Source organism: Carlito syrichta, unplaced genomic scaffold, assembly GCF_000164805.1.
Source record: "Carlito syrichta isolate Samal-C Ts95f unplaced genomic scaffold, Tarsius_syrichta-2.0.1 Scaffold301901, whole genome shotgun sequence".
Taxonomy (NCBI): domain Eukaryota; kingdom Metazoa; phylum Chordata; class Mammalia; order Primates; family Tarsiidae; genus Carlito; species Carlito syrichta.
Window position 1 is genome coordinate 321,167 of NW_007245997.1, and position 7,486 is coordinate 328,652.

The following is a 7,486-nucleotide window of genomic DNA, read 5'->3' on the forward strand; positions in this document are numbered from 1 at the left end:
AAAAAAAAAAAAAAAAAAAAGTAATTCTAGGTCATGTCGTGATCCTATAAAGATTTGTCATCTGTGATATTGGATTTTTGCATTTGATTCTAAAAGGTCAGAAGAATAGCAGGAAACTGTGGTTTCAGTTTATCCGTAAATCATTTTGTATTCATGGAGGTACTGCTTCATTGCTAAGGGAACTGCCTAGAAACCAGATTAAAAATGTCTATGAATTGAGTAGGTTCCAGATGGGTGGTGATCTGCACAGTGACCACACATTTCAAAACTTTGGAGGGGAAGAAAAAATATATATATATAAAAACACACACATACATATACACACATCAAAGTTAGTTGATAAGAAGACACTTTTCGAAGTTCTGCATTTTTACAGATTCTGCTGTCATTCGTCAATAATCACTTTCCATAATATTAAACTTTTAAAACATAATTACTAGTCATCAAAACCATATTTTAATAGAGATAGCATGAGAGTGTGTACTATTTTTCTTGTTACATACTTTCTAGAAATCTATATAGTTCAAGTACCACTGATACGATGATATAGTATTCTTCCCTTCCAGAGTCTACGCGCGCACACACACACACACACACACACACACAACTTATGAGTTTACAAACATTCCCATGGTTATACCTATGCTTTAACACCAGCAATAACAGCATTTTCTTTAAAATCTCAATGTCAAGATTCCCATTCTTGACCACACTTTGGGTCTTTCTAGCTCACTTCCTCTAGCACCCAATCCAAACAATCCTTAGACCTTACCAGAACCTCCAAACTATTATTGCCACCATCATGATATTTTAAATACCCTCTTACCCCCTATTTCCTCTTTACCCACTTGAAATGTTATCATTATTACATTCACACCATTGCATACACCTTCCATGATTTTACCTCTCTTTCTCTTTCTCTGGCAAAATCACATACTGGTTAAATTCATCTCTCTGTCTACTCTCTCACCTGCACTTGTGAAATGAATCTAGATGAAGCACACCCCTCAATCAAGCTGGTGGGTCCTCCTTCCTTATATTTATAACCAGAAGTTTAATATTAGTTTTCTGGAAATCATATTATACTTCCCCCACCTATTCATACTTCACTTTCTTGTGATGACTGTTTTGCCCTGTCTCCTCTCCATCATCAAACCTCCAAGTCCTTTCTGGTTCATTTTCATTCTCAGCAGATAATTTGACCTCCTAGTTTATTAAACAAACAGAAAAGAACTCCCACAATTATACTGACACTCTTACAAGCATCTTCTCTCACTCTTCTTACCAAATTTTCTCTGAGCTAAACTATTCCCTCTCCTTTCTTAAAATACTTATTTGACTTATACACTATAATCTACCCCCTTCAACATATTCAAGCATATCACTCAGGTGATTTTTCCCTGTTTGCCACATTATTAATTTTTCCATGACTACTGGATTATTTCTATCAGCTTTTATTCTATTAATGCTCCATCTTTATAATAAAAATCTTAATGCCATTTATTCCACCAAATAGCAGTACATGTCTTTACTTTCCTTTGCACCAAAGCTCCAGAAAAGTCATCTTTACACCTGGGTCTGCAAGTTCTCTCTCAAACTCACTCTAAAACCACAGGACTTGGTCTTCGGTCAACTTCTCTTCTCTATCTGCATTTGCTTCCTTGACAATCTCATCAATCTCATGTTTATAATTCTTATCTACATGCAAATAACTCCAAAATGTATAATTTATATCTCTGTCCAGACATCTTTCCCAAATTCCAGACTTATTTTTCCACTTCCTACTTAATTTGTCTGCTATGGATTGAATGTTTTTGTCCCCAACCCCCAGAATGCATATGTTGAACAACTACCCCCCAGTGTGCCTGTATTTAGATATGGGGTCTCTACATAAGTCATGAAGGTTAAATGAGGTTCTTAGTGGGGTTCTAATACAATCGGTTTAGTGTCCTTATAAGAAAAGATGTCAGAGAGCTCTCTTTCTCTGCATGATCCCAGAGGAAAACCTATGTAAGAACACAGCAAGAATCACCATAACCTATAAATATGTTATCTTACAAAGCAAAGAGGACTTTGCAGGTGTGATTAAGACGCAATAAAGAGATTATCCTGAATTATCCTAGAGGACCCACTCTAATGACATGAAATCTTAAAAGTGGGAAATCTTTGCTGGTTTCAGGAAGAGACACAGAGAAAAAGAGAGAGATGCAACAGAAGAGAAGGCAGGAAAGATCAGGCATGAGAACGACTCAACCCACTATCATTGACTTTGAAGACGCAGAGGCCCACAAGCCAAGAAACGTGGACAACCTCTACAAGCTAGGAATGACTCTTTACTGAAAGCCAACAAGGAAACAAAAACTTCAGTTTCAAGCACTCGGAAATGAATTCTGCAAAAGCCTGAATGAGCCTAAATGCAGATTCTCCTCCAGAGTTTTCAGCTTTTCATCTTGCAGCATCCACAGTAGAGAAACCAGCTAAGTCTACTGGACTTCTAACCCACGGAACTGTGAGATAATAAATATTGCTGTATTAAGCCATTAAGCATATGGCTATTTATTATGACAGAAATAGAAAGCTAACAAAAGCCCCAGACATAAATAGTTTCCTCTGAGCTATTATGTTCTGCACACATTGTTAGTGCTTCTCAGAAACTAAAATGCATCCCACTGTAGGAAAAGGGACAAGTAGGAAGTTGTCTCTGATAGATCCAGGTCCCTGCAAAGAGGAAGGCTAAGTCTGTACGTACCTGTGCTTGTGTTCTTTGAATCATTACTAGGTGTCATGTTGGGTAAGACCTATGTCATCTACATTGACAAATCAACCCTCTGTGGTGGTGAACTAACTGCCAAGGGTAGATGTTTGGGTTGGGTGGTTTAATGGTAATAGGCATTATGGAATTACTTGTAGTGCAGTGCAGTGGCCGCTCTCAAACACTGCAGGCAGAAGTATAAATTGTAATAATGCTTTAGAAAACATTTTGATAAACTGGGCTCAGTGGCTCAGCCTGTAATCCCGCGCCTTTGGGAGGCTGAGGTGAGTGGATTGCCTGAGTCCGCGGGTTCGAGACCCGCCTAGGCAGCGAGACCTCATCTCTACAATAAATCAAAAAATCAGCCGGCCATGGTAGTGCGCGCCTGTAGTTCCAGCTACTCGGAAGGCTGAGGCGGAAGGATTGCCACTGGAGCCCAGCAGGTCGAGGCTGCGGTGGCCGGGAGCGGCCACTGCACTCCAGTCTGGGCAACAGAGTGAGAGTCCAACTCAAAAAAAAAAGAAAAGAAAACATTTTGATAATAAGCATTAAAAAAAGACTTTCAAAGTTTGTCATTTTACTCAGAAATTTTACTTTTATTAATATATCCATTAAGGTGCAGAATACAAAGGCCTATGCATAGAACATTCCTCAAAATATTAGGAAACAACATGATATCAAATAAGGATTGATTAAATTTTTTAAAATCATATGAAGAACTATTATGTAATCATTAAAAGCTATATTTTCAAAGACTTGCTTAAAAAAGACCAATACTGACAATCCTATATTATGTTAAACTAAGAAAATTTACAATTAAATAAATAAACTTGAAACATACTGTGTGAATGTTAATATACATACATGAAACATCAGGTACTGAGTGGGAAGTTTGCCTTCCTCTTTCAAGATCTAGCAACAGCCAGAGAGGTATTCCATGTCAGAAGAGCAATCAAAAGCTAAAAGTAAAGCCATATTAATACCTTAAAAATTTTAAAATGACTATCACCAGTTATTACATAAAGAGAAACAGATCTCTCAGAAGACAAATCTTCCCCTCCCCCCACATGACCTTCTGTTCTGTGTGTGTCTCATATTTTCCTCTGCCTCTGTCTTATAAAGCCTATATTTAGAACCTACCTGTAATCCAGGATAATCTCCTAATCTCAAAATCCTTAATTTAATCATATCTGAAAGAGACTCTGTCCAGCTAAGGTAACATTTATAGTCTCCAGAGATTAATTAGGAAATGGTGTCTTTGGGTGGCCATCACTCAGTCTTCTATAGTAGAAGAGCCTTGTTTCCAGGTCTGAAGATTCCCATGTTGTCAATAATTTTTCGCAGGACTCTGACAGGCTTCTTACCACAAGTTCCAGTCCTGCCCCAGAACTACATAATGTAAAAACAATAGGATAGCCTAACAACTCCTACTAGACTACTTTTACCCAGTCCCTCAACCTGAGGTAGTTCAAGTAAATGGTTACTCAAAGTATAGGGGACATTATTGTCAAATGAAGTTCATGTGTTGGCATGCACAAGTATAGGAAAATCTAAACTGATGGATCCTAGAGAGAGGCTCACCCACGATCTTTATGGAATACACCTGAAAAATGAGTAGAGAGCTGAAGCACAGTGGTTGGCATAAAAACATTTCTCTGTGCCTGACCAGCCTGCACTGATTTCTCTGAGATGATTTGTCAGGGAAAGTTGTAAGCTCAGAATCAAGTCTTAGCGCAGCCACCAACCCACACCGTGCTGTACAGTAAACTTCTTCACACCATCTTCTCTCATCATCTTACATTTCTTCAGCACATCAATATTCTCTTTTTCTTGGTGTCCCAATGCCTCCAGGCACAAAGCCAAGAAGTAGAGCTAAGGCCCATGTCTCTCTGAAGAGCCCAGAACTTGGTTTTTTGTTATCTCTCCTCCCTAAAACCCAAGGCATTGTTTATATTTTATATGTCTACTCTTCCTTCTCTCTCTCTCTCTCTCTTTCTCTCTCTCCCCCCCTCCCTCCCTCCATCTCTCTCTCTCTCTCTCTCTCTCTCTCTCTCTCTCTCTCTCTCTCTTTGAGTTTGAGTCTTACTCTGTTGCCCAGGCTGGAGTATAGTGGCACACTCCTGGCCACTGCAGCCTTGACCTGCTGGGCTCAGGTGGTCCTTCTGCCTCAGACTTCTAAGTAGCTGGAACAACAGGCACATGCTACCACACCTGGCTTATTTTTTGATTTATTGTGGAGACGAGGTCTCACCAAGTTGTCCAGGCTGGTCTCAAACCCCTGAGCTCAGGCAGTCCTCTCGTCTCAACCTCCCGAAGTGCTGGGATTACAGGCTTGAGTCACCATGCCCGTCCTTCTCTCTTGATTAATCTTCCTCAGAGGACTCTGTCATACCTGATGTTTCTCTCAGAGATATGTCCTCACTTCTGAGATATCCCTCAGATCTACTCTTAATGCATTTGGCCTTTGGAAACGGACTCCCGAAAGATTCTTTTTTACCTGGTTTTCCTTCCTACCACATCCATACTACGAGTTAATGAATAGTGAGTGGACTAATTGCTTGAATGGGGCAAAAGAAAAGAAGAAATTGCTGAGGAAAAAAACAGTTAAGTAGCTCTCCCTCAATTCTGAACTTCTCACAATTTATTGCTAGTGCCAGTATGATGTTTGACATTCTTAAAGGGAAAGTGTCACTGTACTGAAAAAAGCAGGCTAAAACTTAAGAAACTTTGTAAAGTTATCTCTACAGAGAGTCTTCATATATTACTATACACATAACTGTACGGTAAGTTGTATATTGTTTTCTTTTAAAAAGCAGAGCCTCCTGCCATTCTCCACACATTCCTTTAAGTTTCCCAGAAGTTTTGAATCAAAAAAAAATTTTCCTCAGGTATTTTTAAAATTAATATTTGGATTAGAAAAAAATACTATTTACTCTCTGTCTGGCACTGCACAAGTGTTTGACATGCTTTATTATTTTCAAATCTTCATAATACTCCTGTGGGACTAGAGCATCTGGACTCCCCAGCTAACTCTTAGAGTGGAGGTAAGTTGCTACTCTGTGATGAGAATTCTGTCCAGATATGCTTCCTATTTCTCAACACATTAATTAATCGTTTCTGAATGTGTTGTGAGTCCAAATAATTACAAAAACTTCACATTTAAATGAGTTTTCACCTCCTTTGATTACTGCATATCTTTTATTAAATGTCAAATTTGAGTGTAAAGATAGAGGCAGGGTTCGAATGGAGAGACTCAGCCCAAGTTTCTCCTCACCACTGTACTTATTCTGCTTCCAATTTAAAAGTAGTAAATCTCTAGATAATCTCTTGAATGGCTTCCAGTCACTGAAATATATTGTATAACTTCCATAGAAGTGTAACACTGATTATAAGTAAGGTTTGTGAAACATCAAGTAGCATTAGATCCTCAAATTTAAAATGAAGATTCACATTCCACAAGACTGTTTGAGATAGCCTTAAGCCAAATCATCTGCTCTAACTCAAGGCAGGTCTGCCTCGGAATTATTATAAATAGAGAGCTAACTTGGGAGAACTTTACAGAGTCACAAGCAACCCATTCACCTGTTAACTGCTTTAATTCATACCCGAGATAACTGCTTTAACTCAGTCCCAATCCCTACAACTCTGAGAAAGCAAGCCAATAAGAGAATATGATGTTCCAATATGAATAACAGCAATGTTAATGCTAGCTTTATTTTTAACACTTGCTAGGTTCTAGGTAGGTAAATTCACTAAACATCACTTATTTGACAAATATTAATCAGGATTTGAAAAGTGATCATAGCATTGGACTCTGCAGCTGGCCTCTCTTGGTCTACCACTTTTAACTAAATTACCTTGGCCGTATTATTTAAAGTCCTATCTGTAAAATGTGATTTTAAAAAAAATACCTCTCTCACAGGTTGTGAGAAAAAAAGTTTGTGCGTGTTAAGCCCTGAAAGAGTGACCATCACAGAGTAAGCTCTCAATAATCTGGTTGTTATTATGCATTACAACTACATTCCTCATGGTTACTGGGTCCTGGAAATATGGTAGTGACCAAGATATTCAAGTTTCCTCTCCTCAGTGAAGCTTACATTCCTATGGGGAGAAAAAATGCAAAGAAGAAAAAAATAAATTATAAAAGATGACTGTATTTTGTGATAAAGAAAATAAGCACAGTGATAAGATTGGCAACAGCTTGGTGTAGGCAACTGAGATAAGGGAGTAAGGAAGGCCTGCCTATAGAATGATCATTTGAGATGGACCTAAAGGGTGACAATGAGCCACCCATACAAAGAACCTGGAGAAAAAGACAGTCCAGGCAGAAGGGAGATATGCAAAAGCCCAGAGAAGATAAAACAAAAGAAGAGCCAGATCTCGTAAGTCTTTGTGGGTCCAATTACTCACCTTAATGCTTCCTAAGCCAGTCTGTCTAGAATCAAACTGAAAACCATGAAATGTTTTGTAAGCATGCATCTGTTGTATATCAGCTATGTGGAACATCTCCAGGTTTGTTTTATTTACGTCTTGTATGTTGTCAAAGTTCCTTTTTGTTCTTTTTCCTTTCTGTCTTTGGTTTAGCCACTTTCATGCATTATGGAATGAAACCTTGAACATCTAAATAATGCCTACATGCTGTGAGCCAGGCTTGGTGGCTCAGCCTGTAATCCTGCGCCTTTGGGAGGCTGAGGTGAGAGGACTGCCTGAGCCCACGGGTTCGAGACCCGCCTG